This window comes from Lygodium microphyllum, chromosome 11, assembly GCF_053477565.2.
Source record: "Lygodium microphyllum isolate KBCC chromosome 11, Lygodium_microphyllum_v1.1.10, whole genome shotgun sequence".
Taxonomy (NCBI): Eukaryota; Viridiplantae; Streptophyta; class Polypodiopsida; order Schizaeales; family Lygodiaceae; genus Lygodium; species Lygodium microphyllum.
Window position 1 is genome coordinate 103,490,723 of NC_141145.1, and position 13,438 is coordinate 103,504,160.

Here is a 13,438-nt window from a genome sequence, read left to right on the forward strand (position 1 = left end):
AACCATCTACATTGTGCTTAATCTTATAAGCCCACTTACATCCAATAGCTTTCTTGCCCTTCGGCAATGATACTGATCCCAAGTCTTATTGGCCTCTAATGTAGCCATCTCCTCATCCATTGCTGCATCCCAATGAGCATGACTAACAGCCTCCTCAAAACATGTGGGCTCAGCATCCTCAATCACTTTCACCATATAAGCATAACGGTGAGCTGCATAACCTTCAAAACCAAATTTTTTAGCAGGGTATCTCACCCTGCTAGACCTGCGTACCACTGGATCACTCAATGGAGTCTTTGCATTGATGCGTGCTCTTTGCACACCTGGAGTTCTCACTGAAGGAATGCCAAGCTCATCATCCAAGCTCTCTGAGCCAGTGGAGTCTCCATCAAGAACTGCATCAATGCCATCTGATACTTTATTCTTTCCTTTGTTTTTACCTGTAGTGCTACTAGATGCACCTGAAGATGTAGAGATACTCCTTAGTCTCCCAGACCAAGGACTGCTAGATGATGTCTCTGGTCCACTAAGAGTCCGTGATTCTTGCTTTTCAGCCTGCACATGAGTGTCATGATCATCATCATCATCTAATGCATCATCACTGGATGCATACCAACTGCTCATTTCATCAAAGATGACATCCCTGCTCACTCTGAACTTATATGTGACAGGGTTATAACAGTGATACCCTTTCTGCTCTAAAGAGTATCCAATAAAGACACACTTTTCAACCTTTGGATCCAATTTCTTTCGCAACTCATCTGGCACATGAACATATGCAATACAGCCAAACACTTTCAAGTGTGAGACACCAGGCTTCTTACCCGTAAAACATTCTTCGGGGGTCATACCATGAACTGCAGATGTGGGAGTTCTGTTCATAATATAAACAGCAGTATGAACCGCCTTAGACAAAAAATGCTTAGGCATATTTTTTTCAGCCACCAAGGCGCATGCAACTTCTGCAATATGCCTGTTTTTCCTTTCTACAACCCCATTTTGCTGTGGGGTACACCTGCATGTGAACTATCTCTTTATCCCATGAAACCTCAGAAAATCATTGAACTCATTCGAGAGGTACTCTCCCCCTCCATCTAACCTCAAGCACTTTACTTTCAAGCCTATTTCTCTTTCAACTGCAGCCTTGAAAGTTCTAAAGTGCTCAAATGCTTCACTCTTTTCCTTCATAAAATATACCCACAGCTTTCTAGAACAATCATCAATGAATGTGACAAAGTATGAATTGCCTCTAAGAGATACATTTTGTGTAGGCCCCCAAATATCTGTATGCACAACATCAAGTATATTTTTGCTTACATCTCTGTCATGTGAAAATGGTTGTTTTGCCTACTTACCAAACTAACATGCTTCGTATACCTTATGAAATTCTGCAATTCTAAATGTAGGCAAACCTGTAACCAACCCTTTGAACTGCATTAATTTCAGCCTTTGTACATTTGCATGTCCAATGCGTTTGTGCCAAATTTCAATATCTACAACAACACCTTTTCCTTTATCATACATAGCAACATTCATAGTAGGAATTCCAGCATCCAGAGTAAACATACGTCCAACTCTACTTCCCTTTGCAACCAACCTGCACTTGTCATTGAAGTCTTCTACAAAGCAGCCCTTTGCATTAAATTTGACTTGCAGCCCTTGCTCTACCATTTGACCGACTGACGCCAAGTTCTTTGTAATAGATGGCACATGTAATACATATGAAAGACTCTTTGTCTTACCATCATGCAAGGACAAGGGAACTTTTCTAATGTGTGAAATTGGGTGGCATGAATCATCACCCGTCTACACATAACCTGCATTTTGCAAATCCTGCATCTCTCCAAATCATTCTGCATGGCTAGTCATATGATTGGATGCACTTGAATCAATATATCAAACATCATCATGTGTTCCCTTTCCTGTAACAGCATTCAATATATGCTGTATAACAAACAGACGTTCATTTTTGTATTCATTCTATCGTGAAGACGATGCATAGTTTCCTTGCTGCAACTTACCACTGCGAATATCATCTTTCTTAGGATAACATCGGGCTACAATATGACCTGTTTTGCCACAGTAGTGACACACAATACCAGAGTTGTTAGAACCTCTGTTCTGCGATCCACCTCTTCCTCTAGAGCTCCCCCTACCTCTAAAGTTTCCTCTACCTCCAGAAACTTGCATTTCACCAAACTGTTGATTGAACTTGTTTTGTTGGTTATCGCCAGCATGTCCCATACCACGGCCTCTCGAGAAGAGGATCTTCCACGTCCCCTTCCTGAACTCGAGTAAAATGCTTGGACCTGTTCACCATTTCTTTCAGATGAATCACCCTGCATATTGATCTCTTCAGTAATCATGAGAGAGATTAGCTCATCAAAATCTGGAAATGGCTTTCGTACATATACTGAAGTAACAAATGATTTCCATACCTTCTCATTGTTAAGGCCACTCAGAGTGGATGAAACCAAATCATCATCATCTGGCATTGTATCAATCGCTGCTAAGGCATCTGCAATGCTCCTCACCTTCAAAATATACTCATTGACAGACATTTTCCCTTTCTTCAAGGCATTCAACTCTTGCTTGAGTTGAATCTTTCGTGCCTTTGTATTTACTGAAAACATGCTCTAAAAAATTGTCCAAGCTGCATGTGAAGTTTTTGCATTCCTGATGTCCCAGTATAGTATTATCAATTACTGTAGATAGCCAGTATATCACCTTTTTGTCTTTCGCATTCCACTCTTTCCATGTTTTTAACTCATCTGCAGTCGAAGGGATACCTAGCTCTGGCTCCTTTTCTTCACCTGAAACAAATTCATAAAGACCCTTTCCAATAAGGAAGTTCGTTATACGGAACTTCCATGAAGGGTAGTTGTTTTTGTCGAGCTTCTCAATAATGGGATTTCCAATGTTCTCTACCATTATCACAAAACTAGTACCAAACAGTAAGTAAATCTTCTGCAACCTCGACCTGTAGTGCACAGCAATACACCAGACAGCCTTTTTCACTGTCTGCTCAACAATACATGCAATCTGCAACCAGTTTGCAGATAAACCTTGTGTTTATTCACTGGTAAACACCTTTGAACTTACAGATCTGAAATCTGTAACCTGTGCACATGTATACGGCAAGCACAGCTGAAATTGCAGGATACCTCGAACTGCTGTTTGCAACCTTGTGAATCTAAAACGGGACCTGAAATGACCTCGGATGGCCAAAATAGCAGCGGGAAAACCCTAAAGGAATTATCTGCAGAATACACAGCGCTCTTCGCGCACACCAAATCTCACTGCAATGTGAGATTTCTGCTCTGCCCTGCTTCCGATGCCTCCACAGGCACTATCCAAGAGAGAGAGTGGAAGAATGGGAGAGCTTCTTACTCGTTGCTTGCTTGCTCGAACCTTGCTTATTCTCCTTCACTTCAGCCTTCGAAATCAGCCTCTCTCAGTGGCACAGCTCTGATACCATGTCAAGAATTGCGTGGTGGGGGAATTTGCTTAAGATGTTGTGCCGAACACACACAAAATGCACAAGGAGAAGCTCACTCAAGAGACAAGAAGAGAGATGGAGGCCAAAACGTTTTCTTGTTGGTTTCTTCTTCTTTTCTCACACACTTTACAATGTACACAAAGTATAGATAAGATACAACATAAAGGAAAGTGGTCTACTAAGTCAAACAATGCTGATGCCAGGAGGCATATTCCACGGTGAATTCCGTACAATTTTATTATTACCGGGGCTCATACACAAAGTGGATTCTTTGTGCGAGAAGTCGATGGGGACGCCTATCCTTTTTGGGCATTTTGTTAATTTAATATATAAGTGGGTGATTCCGCAAAATACATATTTAAATTAATAAATGTTTATGAGTTTAGAGTGCGCACTCGTAATAAATTAAGGTTAGGATTGATTTCTAACCAATTTATTTTTATAGCTGAAGACTGCTAGGTATTCACTTTTGTCGGTTTAATTGTATTATTTTTCTAACAATTATGAATGCTTCAGTTGTTGATGTGTAGAGCACGCAACTGTGGCAGTGGGAAGCATTGGAGGATAACGTGTATTCAAATTATCATCAATTTTTTATGGGCGCGTATCTTAGGCATGACGCCTATATTTTTCGCGCTTATTTATTAAAGCGTTTGATATTTATTTATTATTTTTGTATGCGCATGGGCATACAATTTAAATATTTGTATTGGACATTGTATTTGGGTACCGCCTGACTTCTTGGGCGCCCAATAGCTTCAATTCTTTATTGGCACAAAAGCAAACTCAAAAGCTAAAGCATGCTATTTTGTAAATTGGGCTATTTTGTAAATTGGAGGATAGCATGTATTCAAATTATTATCAATTTTTGATGGGCGCGTATCTTAGGCATGGCACCTATATTTTGTCGCACTTATTTATTAAAGCGTTTGATATTTATTTATTATTTTTGTATGCACATGGGCACATGATTTAAATATTTGTATTGGACATTGTATTTGGGTACCGCCTGACTTCTTGGGCGCCCAATAGCTTTAATTCTTTATTGGTACAAAAGCAAACTCAAAAGTTAAAGCGTGCTATTTTGTAAATTAGGCTATTATTTGAGCTTGAAGATGAATAATATATAAAATACATGCTTTGTGGAGTGCTCACACAAGGCATGGGGGGAGATTGCACCCAATTGGTCTCTTGTTCATGTCGTGCAAGCTTTCTTCATTGGTTTTTGTGTAAAAAGTAGAGTTCTTTTGTTCTTGGGGACCTTCTGACGCTCACTACGCACACATACGATGTCCGATCTGTGCAGCAGTGGTATCAGAGCGAAGCTGAGATCGAGAGCTTTCAATCGCTTACCATCTCGCGCGAAGGCGGAGCTCCTGGAACGATCGAGCTCTATAGTCAGTCTCGTCGCGAACAATTGATACCAACGTGTTCCTGGCAGTCAAGAACCCCCTTTTGCACCCTCTGATCACGAGAGACCAGCCTCTGTAGGTGGATGACCACGCGGATACTTCCTTCATCAAGTCGTGATACAGATAAGAAAACTTTCCTCAATAGCTTAAAAGCTTACAAAGCTTAAAGGGATAAGTCATAAGCTTCAAAGAAGAAGCTTATTTACACGAATTTTTCCGCTTGCGACGTCAATATAAACTGACCTCCGTCGATTCGATTGAAGACGTCCTCTTGTCCACGAAAATCAGGCTTGGTTACTTAAGCTTTAAACTCTAAGCTTTCTTAGTTCTTCAAGTCACCAAAGTCACTAAAGTCATCTTCAATGATTACCATAGCAGCAGTTCGTACTACTCAAAAGCACACGAATCAGTCTACTACTCCCTGGAAGTCCCTGTTCACACTTGCAGTCTTGTTGAACCAGTTTAAGCAAAAACAGAAGTTCACACGCAGACTATACACAATTTATACGCAGTTTCTATGCAACACTATTCTCTTGGAAGACGGCTGTGACAACGAATTCCGCAATCGTAATGGAGAAAGACTACAAAAGCCAAACAAAATATACAAGCCTTGTAAACCCGCCTTTGAGCTACGCTCATCCCGCTAATAAGATTTTGAGAGTGTGTCTTTTGGAATTTTGCAGGATGACTGAACAAAACATGGACGATCTTATGGCTGAAGGTGATTTACCCGAACCAACGATGGAGCAAAAGTTGGATTTGATTATGATGTAGCTTGAAGAAGAATGAAGAGCCCGACAAGTTTTGCAAGTTCAATTGGCCAATTTGCAAAATGATCTACCACCGACCAAGATGGATCGCAACCCAAAGATCTTATACGATGTACCATCGATGCAACACTTGAAGCTCAATCCATCCGCAAAGAAACAAAGATAAGTAAAAGAAACTTCAAATTTCGTACTTTCAATGGATCACGTGATGGAAAGACTGTACTTGCTTTTATCAGTCAATTTGATGATTACTTCCATAAAGAAACATATGCTGAGAAAGACAAAATTAAATGAGTCACTAATCATTTAGTTGACCGAGCATCCTTATGGTGGACTGTGGTCCGCAAAAGCGTTGATTGTCCCACTACTTGGGAGACTTTCCAAAAGAAATTTTTGCAGAATTTCCTTCCTCCTCAATTCCATGCAAAAGCCATCAAGCAATGGGATCTTCTACAACAAAGGGATCGTGAACCTATTTTCCAATACATTGAACGTTTCTGGAATACTCTACTGCAATTACGTATGTTCGAAGATGTACCTGAAGCAACTCATAAACGCAAGTTTATGTCTGGTCTACCTAGACATTTCTATGCGGAAGTCAATATGTTCAAGCCAACAACACTTGAAGATGCAATTTCCTTGGCCCATGACACTGAAGACAAAATTTGCGGACGAGACAAGCGACCACAACAATTTCCAACTAATGGTAACTTTGGTTCCAAACAATTCAATTCAAATTTTCGAAGATTCAATCAAAGTCGTTTTCTTCCATCTTCATTCCGTAAATCTTGGACACGACCACCTGCCTTGCCATCAAACATAAATCCAAACCCTAAGCCATCCCCACAGCCAAATCCCAACATTCCTAAACTTCCTGCCATTACCAATAATGTATCCAAAGCTGAACCCATAGTTTGTTACAAATACCATTAACCTGGACATCTAGCAGCCAATTGTCAATCCAAAAAGCCATTTGTCCATATCAATTATCTGGGAGCAATAGAAGAAGAAGAACGTGAGGAAATGCCGGACTTTACGGAAGATAATGACGACATTGGTACTACTTCGGATACTTTGCCAGGTATGCTAACTCCCCATTCTTTGTTAACAATGAAATGTTTTGTGCATGGTAAAGAAAAGACTATTTTACATGATGATGGGAGCACACATGACTTTATTTCTGCAAAATTAGTCAAAGAATTGAATTTACAAACTGTTTCTACATATTATCGCATCAAGGCTACATTATTAGGTACGAGATATAATGGAACACAAGAGGTGCATAATTTAGAAATTAAAATTGGTGATTATACTGAATGAAGAAAATTCTTAGTTGTACCTTTGCAGTCTAGTGACATTATCTTAGGAATGCCTTGGCGTCATCAATACAATCCTGATATAGATTATTCTACGCATTCAATTAAAATTTATTTTCAAGGAAAACAAATCACACTGCATGGTATGTACGCTTCTAATAATTTTCCACTGCTTACTCATACTCAGGCTAAACGTGCATTACGTAAAAGTAGCAAATCTTATTTAATATGAGTGAATGAAATTCAAGCTAAAGAAAAACAGATGCATCCTAGACATACACAATTTCTTGCCCAATTTCAAGATTGTTTTGCTGCTGATTTACCACCTGGATTACCACCCTCACATCCTGAAGATCATAAGATAGATTTAATTCTTGGAACACAACCACCTTGTAAAGCACCATATAGACATAACCAAATTGAACAGAAAGAAATTCAAAATCAAATAGAAGAATTACTTAACAGAGGATTAATTAGACCTAGTAGTTCTCCATTTGGTGCACCTGTCTTATTAGTGAAAAAGAAAAATAATACTTATCGCATGTGCATTGATTATCGTGCTCTAAATAAAATTACTGTTAAGAATAGATATCCAATTTTAAGGGTAGATGATCTTATGGATAAGCTACAAGGATCTGCCATATTCAGTAAGATAGATCTTAAATCTGGATATCATCAAGTAAGATTGGACAAATCTGATATATTCAAAACTGCATTTAGAACGCAATTTGGACACTATGAATTTCTGGTTATGCCTTTCGGTTTAACTAATGCACCAACCACATTTAGTCGTATGATGAATTGCATATTTTTGAAACATCAGCATTGTGTCATTGTTTTCTTTGATGACATATTAGTTTTCAGTAAAAATGAGAATGAGCATTATGAACATTTGTCTTTAGTTTTTAAGTTGTTAAAAGACAATCAATTATATGCTAATCCAAAAAAGAGTGAATTCTTCCAAACAGAAATTGAATATCTAAGACATATTATTTCATCAGAAGGAATTAGAGTCGACCCTAAAAAGATAGAAGCAATTTTAAATTGGCCCATACCCAAAAATGTGCATGAATTAGGTTCTTTTCTAGGTCTTGCTACCTTTTACAGAAAATTTGTGAGGAATTTCTCATTACTTGCATTACCTTTGACAAAACTTTGAAAGAAGGGTATTGTGTATAACTGGTCTGACAATCAACAAAAGTCCTTTGATTTGCTGAAACATGCTTTAACTCATGCTCCTATATTACAATTACCTGATTTCAATAGAGCATTCTTTTTAGTAGTTACTGATGCTAGTGGATCTGGAATAGGAGTAATCCTTATGCAAGATAATCATCCCATAGCCTACTCTAGTTACAAACTCAAACCATCTAAACTTAAATATTCTACCTACGATAAAGAATTGCTAGCTGTAGTACAAGCCTACGTCAATGGAAACATTATTTAATGGGATCTGAATTCATGATCAAAACTGACCAACAAAGCATTAGACATCTCCTTAGTCAACCACAAATATCTGACCGACACATTAAATGGGCCGCTTTCATTCAAAGTTTTCATCCCCTTATACAATATCAACCTGGAAAAGAGAATATTGTTGTTGATGCTTTGAGTAGAAGACCGACAATTCAAAATATTTCTGTGATATCATTTGATTTCCTTATCCCTATAAAAGATACTTATCATCAGGATCCTACTTTTCAAGCTAATTGGAATAAACTAGTTGCAAATAATTGGATTTCTATTGATTCACTATCTTATACTAATGGATTCATGTTTTATGAAAAAAGATTGTGTGTGACAGTTCCATTTCGATCATTTATTTTGCATGAAATTCATTGTCCTCCATATCAAGGTCATAGAGGAATCATATCTACTTTGCGTACATTGATTGAAGATTTTTATTGGCCACATATGGACACTGATGTATCTCACTTTGTATCTGAATGCTTAATTTGTCAACGAGTTAAAAGACACCATGGTAAACAATATGGTTTACTAATGCCATTATCTATTCCATCACAACCATGGGAACAGATTTCAATGGATTTTATCACTGGTCTACCTAACACTAAAGCTAATCATGATATGATTTGGACTGTTGTAGACAGTTGTAGACAGGTTTAGCAAACAAGTATATTTTATTCCATGCAAGAAAACTTTAATTGTATCTCAAGCTGCTCAATTGTTTTTGAAAACTGTGTTTACTAACCATGGTTTACCAAAAGTTATTATTTCTGATCGTGATTCTAGATTCTATAATAATTTTTGGATTACTTTGTTTGCTAACTTAGGAACAAAGATTGATTTTTCATCTGCATTTCATCCTGAAACAAGGGGTCAAACAGAAGCTACTAACAGTACTATTTTAGATCTTTTGAATGCTTACACCATTTCAAAACTACACACATGGGATACACATCTACATTTACTTCAGTTTGCATATAATAATACACCACATACAGCTACAAAGAAAGCACCATTTGAAGTTATTTATGGATATCGATTGCCTACACCTGTTGCATCATTATCAAACAAAATTCAAACTGCTGATGATATTGCTAACATGCATGCCACTATTTTTTATGAAGTTAAAGATATGATTGCCAAAGCCCAGCAATCATACACAAAACAAGCAAATAAGAAAAGACAGGCTATGAATTTTAAAGTTGATGATTATGTTTGGTTACAAATAGAAAAACGCAGATTATAAAGTGTAGATAAACACCCCGTTATCAAATTAGCACCTAGATTTTATGGATCATTCAAGATCATACACAAAATCAATGACAATGCATTTAAACTAGAACTACCACAACACCGGAAAATCCACAACACTTTCCATATCAGTTTATTACGACCTTTTAGAGGCCAATTATCTATACATCCTATCATGAAAACCCTCCTTTGCTAGATGATGAAATTGAAATACTTGAGCCTGAAACTATTATAGATACTGACTTTATGACCACTAGAACTGGCCGTAAATATTCTAGATATTTGGTCAAGTTTAAAAATCATCCTGTTGAAGAGGCCCAATGGATGCACGCTAGAGACCTAAATGCTTTCCCCACTCTGTTAGCTCCACATTGAGCTAATAGCAATTGAGGACAATTGCTATCCCACCCCAGGGGTATGATACCAGGAGGCATATTCCATGGTGGATTCCGTGAGGTTTTGTGGTGGATTCCGTAAAATTTTATTATTACTGGGGCTCATACACAAAGTGGATTCTTTGTGCGAGAAGTCGATGGGGAGGCCTATCCTTTTCGGGCGTTTTGTTAATTTAATGTGTAAGTGGGTGATTCCATAGCAGATGATTCTGCAAAATATATATTTAAATTAATAAACGTTTATGAGTTTAGAGTGTGCACTCGTAATAAATTAAGGTTAGGATTGATTTCTAGCCAATTTATTTTTGTAGTTGAAGACTACTAGGTATTCACTTTTGTCGATTTAATTGTATTATTTTTCTAACAATTGTGAATGCTTCAGTTGATGTGTAGAGCAAGCAGCGGTGGCAGTGGGAAGCATTGGAGGATAGCATGTATTCAAATTATCATCAATTTTTAATGGGTGCGTATCTTAGGCATGGCACCTATATTTTGTCGCGCTTATTTATTAAAGCGCTTGATATTTATTTATTATTTTTGTATGCGCATGGACGCATGATTTAAATATTTGTATTGGACATTGTATTTGGGTACCGCCTGACTTCTTGGGCGCCCAATAGCTTTAATTCTTTATTGGCACAAAAGCAAACTCAAAAGCTAAAGCGTGTTATTTTGTAAATTGGGCTATTATTTGAGCTTGAAGATGAATAATATATAAAATACATGCTTTGTGGAGCGCTCACACAAGGCATGGGGGGAGATTGCACCCAATTGGTCTCTTGTTCATGTCGTGCAAGCTTTCTTCATTGGTTTTTGTGTAAAAAGTAGAGTTCTTTTGTTCTTGGGGACCTTCTGATGCTTACTACGCGCACATACGGCATCCGATCTGTGCACCAAATGCATAACTGACTACACTAGTTGACTGGGGCTATAACTATGCCAGCTGTAAATAGGTGTAACAACCTGAATATAATAAGTAATGAGTCAGTGGCCATGTGAGAGTCATAATGACCACCAACGTGCTAAGTGTAGACGTGTGGACCCATCTAACTAGGCGATCCATCATCAATGTCCGCATGTGTTAAGCTTGTTATCTCAACAGACCATAAACCTCATGGGGATGCTAAGCAATCAAAAGATATGACCTTCCTCTATGAGTTTACATCCATCTCTATAAGCCACTCTGGAGGAGGTTTAATAGGACTTTTGATACATGTTTTGAAATGGTTGACAATAGAACCATTGATGCAACAAAAATCTTTGATGCACTGCCAGAATGTCTTTGTGGGACTACTTTCGGTCTAATTAGGGCAATCTTGGCTCATGCTCTAGTCTTGTCTATTGAGTAGGGAAGGGGTGTACTAAATATGTTAAAATAATGGTTGTGAACTAAGTTTAGTTTCTCTTTTTCATTGGAAGCAATCTCTCCATTGTTGTTAGTGAGCATGCGAAGAATTTCCCTATCTTTTTTTCTACTTGCTTTAGCTTCCTAAAAGCAGAAAAAGTCAGGAGAGCTAGATTTTTGGTTCAACCACATTTTAATGGTTCTAGGGTTGATAAGACCCTTAGTATTGAATGGATAAGATTTAATGCTTTAAACATAACGACTTGCTTTTTAGATTGTTTCCCCTTTAGGTCTTTGGTCTTTAACTGAGCCTAAGGAGATGCATCCCTATTCTGGAGTACCTCTGTTCGGAGGCTAAATTATTGTCACCAGTAGGAGAAGTTTTCGATTTGTTATGATGCCTCAAGGGGAGAGATTCCTCACCTGCTTGAGGCATCTCAACCTCTTGGGGGTGCATGTTCAGATCATAGTTAGTGAACTCCTTATCAAAGTCAGATTTCAAATCTTTGATGAATTAGAAACTGTCAACAAACTTGTCATCATAATTGTTCGATGAAAGTTCTAGGGCATTGTTCTGTGGAGGGGGTTAATTGACTTTTTTCTTTTCCTTTAGATGATTTATCCTCTAGGAGTTCTTGGAAACCAATGGAATTTGGATCTATTAGCTCCATGAGCAAAAAAGAGAACTTGTTTTGAGTAAAGAGACTAAGAGCACACACAGACTTGAGCATATAGAGAGATAGAGCTGAAATTTTATTCTTCTTCTTCTTTCTTCTTCTTCCACATAAAAGAACTAAGTCTACAACATGATAAAAGGAATAAAGACTTGAGCATATAGAGAGATAGAGCTGAAATTTTATTATTCTTCTTCTTTCTTCTTCTTCTACATAAAAGAACTAAGTCTACAACATGATAAAAGGATAATATGAAAGTACTATAATATATGTACATGTGGTCGCTAAGTGTGAACCCGCTAGGGAAAGAAGAGGTGGCGCAATGAATGTGACATAAATGAGGATGGACTAGATGGGTCCAGTCCAATTGATGAATCATTAGCATATCATCATGTCAGTCACCTAACATGTCAGTGACTAATATCCTACCACATCACCAAGGCACATAGTGGATACCAAATCATTTAGAGCTTGACATATCAACACTTCCCCTCAAGCTCATCATGAGCTCGTGAACTCTAAGCATAGTCCTAAAGCGTTGAAGCTTATGAGCTTCCAAGGCATTGGTAGAAATGTCAATAGCTTGACCCTATGTGATGACATAAACCAAGTCACACCTGCCGGAACCTGCTCTTGAATAAAATGGTAATTGACCTCTATGTGTTTGGTCCAAGCATGGTACACTAGGTTCCTAAGCTAATTGAATGCTACTAAGGTTATCATAGTAGATGATAACCTTCTTGTACACCTTCATTCCCAAATCACTAAGTAGCTTATGTAGCCAAGCTACCTCACATACTGCAATTGCAGCACCTTTGTACTCTACCTCTGTACTAGACAAGGCAACTTTTGATTATTTCTTGCTGGTCCAAGTAACAATAGCACTGCCAAAGGAAAACATAAAACCATGCAAGTCCAATGGTATACATACACCATGGAATAAGGCATAATCAAATGTGGACTTGACATAGCGCAATGTGCACCGCACTGTATCCAAATGTAGCTTTCATGGAAGTTGCAAAAATTGACTCTCCAAACCAACTATGTAGTTTAGGTCTAGCCTAGTGATTGTCAAATAGATAAGGCTATCCATAATCTCTTGATACATAGTAATGTCCTTAATTAAGTCACCCTCGTGTGCATTAAACTTAGTATTAACATCCAAAGGTATAGAAATAGGGTTGCAACTAGCCATACCATATTTCTTCAACATATCCAATGCATATTGTCTTTATGATCATATACCCTCTAGAGTTTAGATTATCTCTATGCCAAGAAAATAGTGCAGCTCTCCCAAATCCTTCATCTC